Here is an 11,891-nt window from a genome sequence, read left to right as displayed (position 1 = left end):
CTTTAAAGAATTCTTTCTACTTCATAGAAATGCGAATACTGATTGAATGGGAAAATCAACTAATCATATATTTTGCCATATATAAATATTTTCATTAGTACCTAAACATGAATATTATGCTTTAATGGAAATATAAACAGTGTGCATGGCATTAATAGAAAAATCAATTATTAAATTTGTACTAGTAGTCCAATAACAATACACATATATAAATTCTTTCATGAATAAAAGAGGAGCAGCTTACACTTTAAAGGTACTGCTCACTCATTCCTTGACAAACTTGACAAATGGCACAGCCCAGCCAGTCAACTTGCCCTTCTTGATGGAAAAGAACACAGAAGTGAACATAGATATGAAACACTTCTGTCACTTTCCCTCAAGTGGAGAAATCCAGAGGGAACTTGAGAACAGGTTAAGAAGTACCAAAGAAAAATACCATGTTTCTTTTTAGTGTAATCCTTTACTATAAGTAAAAATCATTAAATACCAAGATTTGTAATGATATATACAAATAAAGTACATCAAACTTTTTAAAAGTATATATTAAATCATGAAATCTAAATCCTTAGATTTTTAAGAAGAATTTCACAGTAATAACATTAATAAATATGAGTCAGTTATTTAGCTATTCTTTCTCTTGACTACAAACCCATCCTTCTAAACCATGGTGCTGGGGTGGAGACCTTGCAGACCACACTGCCAGCTGCTACCTGATAGTTTCCACCAGCAGGGTCACCAGAAAGGGCCTGGAAGGCTGGAGAGGAAGAAAGGGCTTATTCTGTCCTCTTTGCTTGCTGGTCCTGACAGATGGCTCAACAACAACCCTTCACCCTTCAACTGGCAGTTGATTCCAGTGCCTGTTTTTGTGCCCACTGCCAGACCCCTCAGAAGTGCAAGGGACATGGCTCCCAGGGCCCTCCACCTACCTCTCATTGTTCCCCAGCCCCAGAGGTGGTGGTTACTTCCAGCAGATACTGTCTCTGTGTTACCTCAGTATTTCCTTTATATACTTCCAGTTTTCTAACATATGTTTAAGCAATTTCATATACTGACTTCTCTGTGTTCAAATAACAAATATGGTTTCTGTTTTCCTGACTGGACCTCCACTGATACAGCAGTCTACACAAGAATTCATCGTTATATAATTATTACACAATTGCATTATGGCCATATGTGATCCTATACCATGATTTACTGAAGAGGAAACTGTTTTTCCTCTGCCAGTTTAAGTGAAAATAATTCCACTGGTTTAAGAAGAAAAACACTGATTACCATTTAGATTTTTGGAAGTCTACATACAAACAATTCCTGGACTCTAGACCCATGTCAGTGCTCCATAAAATTACAAGAAGTCATGCTTGCTAGATAGTAAGAATAAACTTCAGCTAAGATTATTAATATGCATCCTTCTAAGAAGTCCTATTGCCATACCATGCATGAAAAAACATAAATCATCTGTATATGTAATACAAATTGAGAGCTTTTTCTATCCTTGATAATGATAGAAGAAATAAAAGTATACTAATTTATTTTTGGTATTCATCAAAACAAAATTATTCAAAAATTACAAAAATACTTGGCAGCTGACCAACCTAAATACTATGTTTAATTGGAAATTATTTTTGAAAAATACCAATAAAAAGTTTGTTTCCATTGCATTAATATGCATTTTTTCAAAATAGTTTTAAATGTTTGTAACAAACCATTATATACATATTTCTGATGAGAAGGTGAATGCCTGTGAAAAATGTTTGTCATAGAGTTCCAGAGACAGTTAGTACACACTTAAATTTTTTAATAGAAATTAATTTCTACCTATGATTCACAACTTCATATTTATGGTTTTTGGTGGTTTCTCTTTTTTTCAGGTAGAACACAATAGTAATTTTGAAAATAATTAATTGAAAAGCATATGTGAAGGAATTGGGACATAGGGTCCTAAATTTTAATAGATTATTAGTCAATTTGCATTAGGATACTTGGAAGCATTCTTTTTTCCAATTATATTAAGCTAATTAATACTTACCAAAATGCAAAATTGGCCATTTTAATGTGACAGATATGACATGTAGTAGGATATAAGATATTAAATCACTTAGTAAATTGAGAAAAATGATAAAATATTTATGTAGCATATGGATTTAACTTTTTCTGTTGGACTTTCCCTGTTATTGGAAAGAGCCCTCTTGAGTGAAAGCTTCTGCTTCGATTACTGACTCTACTGCAGCCACTCTCCAAATTGTTCAGTAACTTATAATTGCCAAAATCATTCACTCTTTCTGGTCCTCATCTTAGAGAAGCATAGGTAATGATTTCAAGCCCATAAAGTCACTGTTCTTGCTATCTATTGGGTCATGCAACAATTTAAGTATCTAGGTAGGCGCCGTGAGGCTCTTGTCAGAATATAAAATTCCATGGCTGGAGTAAAGAACATGCAATGCTTGGCACATGGAGTCGCTATTGATACTGACCCTAAAGAATTCTTGCATTAAATATCTGGGAAAGGTGTAAGAGTGCATAGCTATCTTAATTGGGGAAAACCACCAGATAGCCTGTGATACCAAAAGTGGCACCCACCCAAGATGTATCCCATAATATGCTAAAAATCACTCACGGACATTTTGAGTGGGCATTTTAAAGACATTGGGGCTCCATCAGCAAACCAATATTACCATGTCTTTCAAAAGGGAACATGATGGCTGAAGCGGTGGTATAACTATGACTGTAGCAAAATATTATTCCTTTAATTCAGGCAACATGCAAGTAGGAATTTACTGCTATTACCCTCTGGAAGTCTAACCATCAACTGTCTTGGTTTTTAAAAACAACCAACTGATTTTGATCCAGGGCCACCAAGAGAAGTAATAGAAAAAAAGAATCTGGAAGGTACACTGATTCATTGTGTCTTAGACTAACAAAGGCAATATTTATATGTGCAATGGTGGAGATTTTGCCCAGGGTAAAGGACTATTCCCATCACCTCATGATATAAGAATACACAGTAGTGTTTCACAGTAAGGAAAGGAAGGGGTTATCCTACACTTGTGTTTACATGCTGTGCTTCTGCATATACCCAACCCATGGATACACCTGTCAGGAAGACTCCTTGAATTAATTCTTCCCTTCCATGAAATACATATGAGAATTAACAGTTTTACTACAAACATTAATGCATGTTCAAAGGCTTGTGGGCTTCCAAGGCACCTAGGGCAGTGTAAAGACCTTGAGGCTACAGGTTCAAGTCCACACTGAATTTATCAGGCTCTTCATATTTCTAAGAAAAGAGATTTTTATTGTCATTGTTATTTCTACCTTGTGGTAAGAAACTATCTTTTCAGTCTCAGAAATGTGAACTACATCATACATTATTGTAGATTTTTTTGTTTTGTTTTTGCAAATGAGCAGGTGCCTATGTGGTTACATCAAACTGAGCTTGCATTTGCATTTGTGGTAATGATAGGTCTACAAAGATACTGCAAATTAATAGGAAACTGAACATTCACTCACAATGACAGTCTGTGAGTGGTAGAGATCCTGATTTAGACCTGGAAAGGTAATCGGCAATGAATGTGCTGCTCTCTTCCCTCCCTTATAAAATTTTGAAGGCAAAGGTTGAAAATTACTGACTTATTGCCTATGAATTCATTTGAAGTGGCATATATTGAAATTGAAAGCACTATTACATGGGTAGCCCATTGTACATGGTGATAAGGAAGCTATTACTTGGCTGAACATCTGTCAAGGATTGCTCTTGAAATGAGCCCTGTGCACACTTAGCTCTGCCACAAGGAAACTAACCTCAGTCTTTATAAAAGATACTAAGTCATGATCCAGAAATGTGCATGTCCTCCTCTCTATGTCCCTGTGAAAGAGACTTCAGGGCCCTTTGAAAATTAAGCACTGGGAATTATAGGTTATAAAATAGGGCTAGTTAATTCTTTTTTTTTTTTGATAAATTGTTGCTATAATTACTCAGAGTTGATAGTTGTGATCAGCCAGAATGAGCAATTCTGTGGTGGCAAATGACCTCAAAAACCTCAGTGGCTTTAAAAAAAACAGGGGTTTAATTTTTGCACATGTTATTTGTCCATCATTGGTCAGCTGTATACTCATCTCTCTGACCCCTTCTCTTTTTTTCACCTTGGAACCCAGTGTGACAGACCACCTCCTTTTAAGGATATTTCCATGCTAATGACAAGGTAAAGAAGCAAGGTAGCAGATAACATAATAGTTTTCCAACCTGCTCAGAAGTATGTCACCTTTATTCCTTTGGCCAAAATACTAGTGATGACTCTGTTCATGGGTCCTTTATACAAGTATGGAATAGTCAAGGACTAAAGCTGACTGACCTCCATTTAATGAGTCATCTTATCCTCCTCATTATTTAGTGTCTCTTCTATGCTAGATATTCTTTACTTAGCACTGATATAACATATAAAAATTTGTGCCTTTGTGCCCACTCCCACACAAACTGGATGAGGAATGGGATTTTCAACTGCATTAGTGGACATCAACTTTCAGCTCACTCTCATTTGGTATTTGTAATTATACAGGTCAATGACACCCTTGTTGTGTATCCATGCATTTCACACCACAGTCTATCAGCCGTCGGCACAGATCCCTGCAAGTCAGGACTTGTGGTTACCATTTTGGATTAATTACCTGTTACGGTAATAATGAACACCTTGCCGTTGACAGTTCATTGCTGTTGTCTGACTTGTCCTATTCAGAATCTCATTCTTTTGCCTCTAAAGAACCCGGAAGGCTTCCCTACCATTAACTCTGACCCACAACGGAAAGTTACAACTAAGCTCCCCAGAAATGGCAGCGCCCTCACCGCTGGATCATCCCCTATTGCTTTAGTGAAGGAAGTGTCCTCTAGGTCCTCCTAGGGAGCATAGGCAGCTTATGATAACACATAATAAATTCATTGATAACACATAATACACATAATAAATTCATTGATAACACATAATAAATTCATTCTAGCATGACAACCTCTCTGAACCTCTTACATCCTTGCTCAATACTATGCCAAGGCAATTTTCACAACTACCTCCCATTTTTACTGTAGGCCATCATGTTTTCCAAGCTTCAAGGAGCCATTCCAGCAGTGTATCCAAATTCACTCCTGGTATCTTTTTCCTTGTTAACTCTTTTTAGGAGAGTGCCTCCAATAAATTCCAACGAATCTCAGGCTTATTTTTAGTTTGCTTGTTTTGTTTTTAGAATTCTTAGACATATTCTGAAATGCTTAATTGTACATTACATTGATGCTTTAGTCAAAATGAAGGATGTTAGTCCTGATCATTAAAAGGTATATTGGAAAAATACAGTGTGAAGTCTGATCAATGCAAACCAAACCCTCTACTAGAATGTAAACACGTTGTTTTTTTTCCCAAAGTGGATGCTGTCTGGCTTCTAGTCCAGTGGCATCCTTTGGGTGCCAATTTAGCTTACTGACCACATGGTACATGGTATCAGCCTTTGATCCTTTTGGGGCGCAGGTCCAAAGTGTGTTCTTAGCTATATCCATGAGAAAGGAGATCAGAGGCAACAGAACAGGTCTTCCAAGACAGTATCAAAAGGGTTGGCCTACATGGCAGATCTTAAGTACTTTGCAAATAATACGATTGTTCACTCTGTTTAGGCATCACCATGACCAAGGAGACCCCTGTGGATATGATGGAGGCATGACTCTGGTGGGTTTCCTTAGACATCAAAAGTTATTCTTGTGAGAAAAAATGCAGTTTAGTAATCTACAATTCCCAATACATCTTATGGATTCTATTATCTGCTGGGTCTTGACATATCTCTGTTGGAGCCACAATGCTAATTTTACTAGAGCACAGAAGACTCTAAATCTTCCTCTGATAAGTCAAGCATCATGTTGAGGTTTAAACCATGTCTGTAATAAAGATAACCTTGAACTGAGGCATTGGTGCATCCACATAGGAATTTACAACTATTTTATTTCATCTCAGGAAGAAAGGGCCCCCACCTCCCCACCCTACCAAACATGTTACCATGACAGGTTCAAAAGTTATTTTGTTTATGTGTTGGTTTGTTTTTAATAATGCACAATTTATATACATTATTCTAGCCACTTTTGTAGCAGTAGCTGAGAACATGCTGTGTTTTTGACAGCCCTTATAGAAGTTAAGGGCACAACGGCAAGATATATGTAGTGTTGTTGCTCATGGCTTCCATACCTTGAAGGGTTCTCACTTTGATCTCCCAAAATTCTGACATAGTTTACCATAATGATCATGTTTTTTTAATCAAAGTTGATTTTTTCTAAACTCTCCCACTAACTAGGTGAATGATCTCCATTAAGTTATGTAATTATCTAAGCTTGTTTCTTTATCAGTAAAATGTACATCTTAATAGTACTTACCCCACAGAACAAATGGTCAACAAATTACTATTATCATTATCATCACCAACATATGTTAATAAGGCTTACTGATCTTTTCTGGGCATGTTTATTTCTTACATATCTATTTTTATTTACTTGGGAGTGTTGAGCTAATGTCCACAGTAACATAAGAAACTTGTCTTTGTGGGGGGCTCTATTTTATTTTAAAAAGGCAGATTCAGAGGATAGGATAAAATTAGGAGGACTCATGTGGTTGGATAATGAAAGTAGATTGTGATTGATTTGAGTAGAATGATATTAAGAAATAATAACTATTGTAAAGGAATCTGGCTTGGATGGAAAATTATATAAGAATGAGAGAGGACAAATATGTTGTGACATCTACTATCAGTAAGAAGTCTTAATAAAGAGTGATAAAAAAGGGGAAAAAACAATCATTAGGCTATGATTGGATGATATCTTAAGGAAAATCAAGGGCCAAGATATTTGTTCTCGTGAAACCCAGAATGTATGTGCTTGCCTGAATTATGAGTACATAACAATCACTCCACTCATTATACAGTTTCTCTTATGGAAAGAAAGGTCATAGGGAGTAAAGAAATCTGAATTGGACATGTATTCATATGAACTGTAGTTAGTTGAGTAACTCTTATAGTTACATTTAATTCTAAGCTATACTTTTTAGTAGAAACACTTTTTAGTATATCTTGGTCTCTTGTATAATTAATTAATTATATATTATCTCTTGTATTTTCATGTTCCTGATATTTTGGAACTTCCAAACCATGTATACCCACCTTCTTACCGGCTCTATACCAGTCATTTTACTGAAATTTGATGCACTAGGGATTCTGCAACAAGGAATTCTCTCAGGCACACTTATGGCTGCTGCTTCAGAGAAATTTTTGAAGGGGTACATCTCTAATAAGTGGTCTTTTACAATTTCACTTTGAGTTTATTGAATAAGAGGTATGGGAAATAAATTTTTAAAAAATATTTAAGTACAACTTCACTTGAAGCATTCTTAGATAAATTGCTAGCAAAAAGCAAGGGCAGAGAGCACAACTAGGCATGCAGTCATCAGAGATGAGATACATTTCTCAACAAGAATAATCATTTAGAACATGATGCAGAACAGATGGATGAAAATAGTCCATGACTGCAGCTTCAAACTAAAAACAAGCTTCACAGGTATGTCATGCAGCAAAACTATGGAGGTGCTTTGACAACCTCCTCCACATGGTACATTGTTACTGTTTTGTAATGGATTGCACATGATAATGACAATTACCATATATATGAGCTGACCAAGTCTCAGCTCTTGTCTAAAAGACAAATAATACATGGTTTTGACAACATTTAACTTTATATGCCCAAACTAGACAATAGAAGATGCTTCTTCCTGATGTTTGCTAATAACTATCTGTCAAAATAGTAAGTGTTCTGTTGATCTCCTCTCCAAAATACATTCTGTGATCTATAATAATGAATTTGTTTATGAAGTATATAATAAGTCAATGATCAAATTTTTGTGTTCTTTATAGGCAAGTAATATTAGAAGTTCTGAAGTATAAAAATATATAGCTGATAAAATCTAGTTGGTCCATTTACTTAAAATCCATTAACTTCTATTTTCTCCTGTGTGAAATGGGAAAGATAATAGTACTCATCCAGTAGGATATCAAAGTATCAAGAGTCTCATATAAAAATCTCTGGAATCTGTGCCAAATTCCTGGGGCAAGTGTTGTATGCCTGGGCTGGCGGGTGGTGTTTGTTTAGAAGCCAAGAGCACAGGGCCAAGTGTTATACATAGAAAAGATTTTGTGTGTGTACCCTTATACTTTCCCATATAATATGAGTGCATCTTTGCCACTTAGATTTCTATGAAAGTTTAGAAAAAAACAAAGGTGGAGAAACATAATCTACCATAATTATAATTATTTTAAAGCAAAATTACTAAGATTTTATAGGAAAATTATTAAGATAGTGTAATATTGGTGCTAGAGTAGAGAAAATAATCAATGGAGCAATAAAGATTCCAGGTGCAACTCACACATGTGTTGGAACCAAGTGTTTCAAATGCAGCTTGGAGTGAAAATTTCTTTATGTGCTTATATGTTGAAATTCTATTATTCCTCTCAATTCATATAGTTGTTTATTATTACAAAGGCAAAATGCCCTATTAATTAGTGAAAATTGCTTGTACACACAGAAATAATTACTGAAAGCTTTCAAATATTTACAAGAACAGGAAAATAGATTAATGATTAAAAAATGAATGTTAAAAGAGGACCTTAGCTAGATAACTAGAGAGAAATAATCTCCTTTTAGCAAAAAGAAAAAAAAAGAAAACTAAAATTTAAATGACACAAAGCAGAATAAGAGATTATATTAAATTATAATTCTAATCTTTGTGGAATTGTTTATTGTACTAGTATTAATAATACTCAATAAAATCATTTAATAGCTATATTTAATTTGTAGTTATTCATCAATGATACAAGTTTTTCAAGAAAAAGCCCTATTTAAAAATACCTCATCTTGTAAGGCTCAATTAAAAGCAGAACCTTCCAATTCAAATTTTATGAGGAAGACAATTTTTTAAAATCATGGACAATAATATTTATGACAAATCATCTTTGATGCTCACACAATCAGGTTTATAAAGAATATGAGGAAAATAAAAAGGGTAAAATGAGGTAACCTAAACATATTTTGCTGTCACTAATCAGACTTTAAAACAACAGATTTTAAAACAACAAAGCTTTAAGATAACAACTTGTTAAAGTTTCCACCCTCTACTATTCTGACTTCACTTCACTGGGACTTGCAATCTGTTGATTCTATAGACATTTCTTTGTCTCTCATTCCGTGTATATTCTGACATCTTCTTACTCAACTGAAATTATAAATCCATGGTCAATCAGTATAACCACTCCTATATTTACGTACTAGACTCCCTTGCCCCTCTATTTGCTTGGTGAAACTATATAGTTGACTGGATGCAGACAGCTATTATATTCCTGAGCCAGCTGAATATGATTAGATAAATGCATAAAAGTTCATAGACGTGTCCATTTGAAATTCTTGGTCATAAACCTCAAGGGGTCCCTTAATCCTTCCAGACAATCACATTATATGTCCCCGGTTCATTCACTCAGTCACCTTTCTAGGTGAATATTTCACACCTTCTGCTCTCTTCAAACTTGTACACCTCCTATTACATTCTCTTTCTTGCCTGATGACTTTTCTTCCTACTTGACTGAGAACATTAAAACAATCAGAAGCAAATTTCTTCAGACTTCCAAACTATGTATACCCACCTTCTAGCATTTATACCCACATACTTTGCCTTCCCATCTATGATCAGAAATGAGCTATTCCAAAAGCCAACTTTCCTAGCACTTCTTGTCTGGTAATTCTAATTTTTCCCCTGTATCTCATCACTATTTGCTCTCTACTGGATCAGTCCCTTAAGTCTAACAACATATTGCTATTTATTTTTTTAAATAAAATACTTTACTTAAAACCCAGCTTTAGGATGGACCTTCAAGATGGTGGAGGAGTAAGACGTGGAGATCACCTTCCTCCCCAAAAATACATCTACATGTGGAACAACTCCTACAGAACACCTACTGAGTGCTGGCAGAAGACCTCAGACTTCCCAAAAGGCAAGAAACTCTCCACGTACCTGGCTGTGTGGCTAACGGAGTCTTGGTGCTCCAGCCGGCTGTCAGGCCTGAGCCTCTGAGAAGGGATAGCCGAGCTCAGGACATTGGACCACCAGAGACCTCCTGGCCCCATGTAATATCAATCAGCGAGAGCTTTCCCAGAGATTTCTGTCTCAATGCTAAGACCCAGCTCCACTCAATGACCAGCAAGCTCCACTGCTGGAAACCCCATGCCAAACAACTAGCAAGACAGGAACACAACCTTACCCATTAGCAGAGAGGCTGTCAAAAATCATACTAACTTCACAGACACCCCAAAGCACACCACCAGTTGCGGTCCTGCCCACCAGAAAGACAAGATCCAGCCTCATCCACCAGAACACAAGCACCAGTCCCCTCCACCAGGAAGCCTACACAACCCACTGAACCAACCTTACCCCCTGGGAGCAGACACCAAAAACGACAGGAACTACGAACGTGCAGCCTGCGAAAAGGAGACCCCAAACACAGTAAGTTAAGCAAAATGAGAAGACAGAGATACACAGCAGATGAAGGAGCAAAGTAAAAACCCATCAGACCAAACAAATGAAGAGGAAATAGGCAGTCTACCTGAAAAAGAATTCAGAGTAATGAAAGTAAAGATATCCAAAATCTTGGAAACAGAATGGAGAAAATACAAGAAATGCTTAATAAGGATCTAAAAGAACTAAAGAGCAAACAAACAATGATGAACAACACAATAAATGATATTATAAATTCTCTAGAAGGAATCAATAGCAGAATAACTGAGGCAGAAGAATGGATAAGTGACCTGGAAGATAAAATAGTGGAAATAAATACCACACAGCAGAAAAAAAGAGTGAAAAGAATTTAGGACAGTCTCAGAGACCTCTGGGACAGCATTAAAAGCACCAACATTCGACGTATAGGGGTCCCAGAAGAAGAAGAGAAGAAGAGACTGAGAAAATATTTGAAGAGATTATAGTTGAAAATTACCCTAAAATGGGAAAGGAAATAGTCATTCAAGTCCAGGAAGCACAGAGAGTCCCATAGAGGATAAATCCAAGGAGAAACATGCCAAGACACACATTAATCAAAATATCAAAAATTAAATACAAAGAAAAAATATTGAAGGCAGCAAGGGAAAGGCAACAAATAACATACAAGGGAATCCCCATAAGGTTAATAGTTGATCTTTCAGCAGAAACTCTGCAAGCAAGAAGGGAGTGGCAGGACCTTTTTAAAGTGATGAAAGGGAAAAACCTAAAACCAAGAGTACTCTACCATCAAGGATCTCCTTCAGATTTGACAGACAAAGTAAAACCTTTACAGACAAGCAAAAGCTAAGAGAATTCAGCACCACCAAACCAGCTCTACAACAAATGCTAAAGGAACTTCTCTAGGCAGGAAACACAAGAGAAGGAAAAGACGTTCAGTGACAAACCCAAAACAATTAAGAAAATGGCAATAGGAACATACATATCAATAACTACCTTAAATGTAAATGGATGAAATGCTCCAACCAAAAGACATAGACTGGCTGAATGGATACAAAAAGAAGACCCATATATATGCTGTCTACAGGAGACCCACTTCAGATCTAAGGACACATACAGACCAAAAGTGAGGTAATGGAAAAAGATATTCCATGCAAATGGAAATCAAAAGAAAGCTGGAGTAGCAATTCTCATATCAGACAAAATAGACTTCAAAATAAAGACCATTACAAGAGACAAAGAAGGACACTACATAATGATCAAGGGATCAATCCAAGAAGAATACATAACAATTGTAAATATTTACATATGATCATCTCAATAGATGCTGAAAAAGCTTTCAAC

This window comes from Mesoplodon densirostris, chromosome 12 (assembly GCF_025265405.1).
Source record: "Mesoplodon densirostris isolate mMesDen1 chromosome 12, mMesDen1 primary haplotype, whole genome shotgun sequence".
NCBI classification, from domain to species: Eukaryota; Metazoa; Chordata; class Mammalia; order Artiodactyla; family Ziphiidae; genus Mesoplodon; species Mesoplodon densirostris.
The sequence above is the reverse complement of the archived record's forward strand: the minus strand, read 5'-3'. Positions refer to the sequence as shown.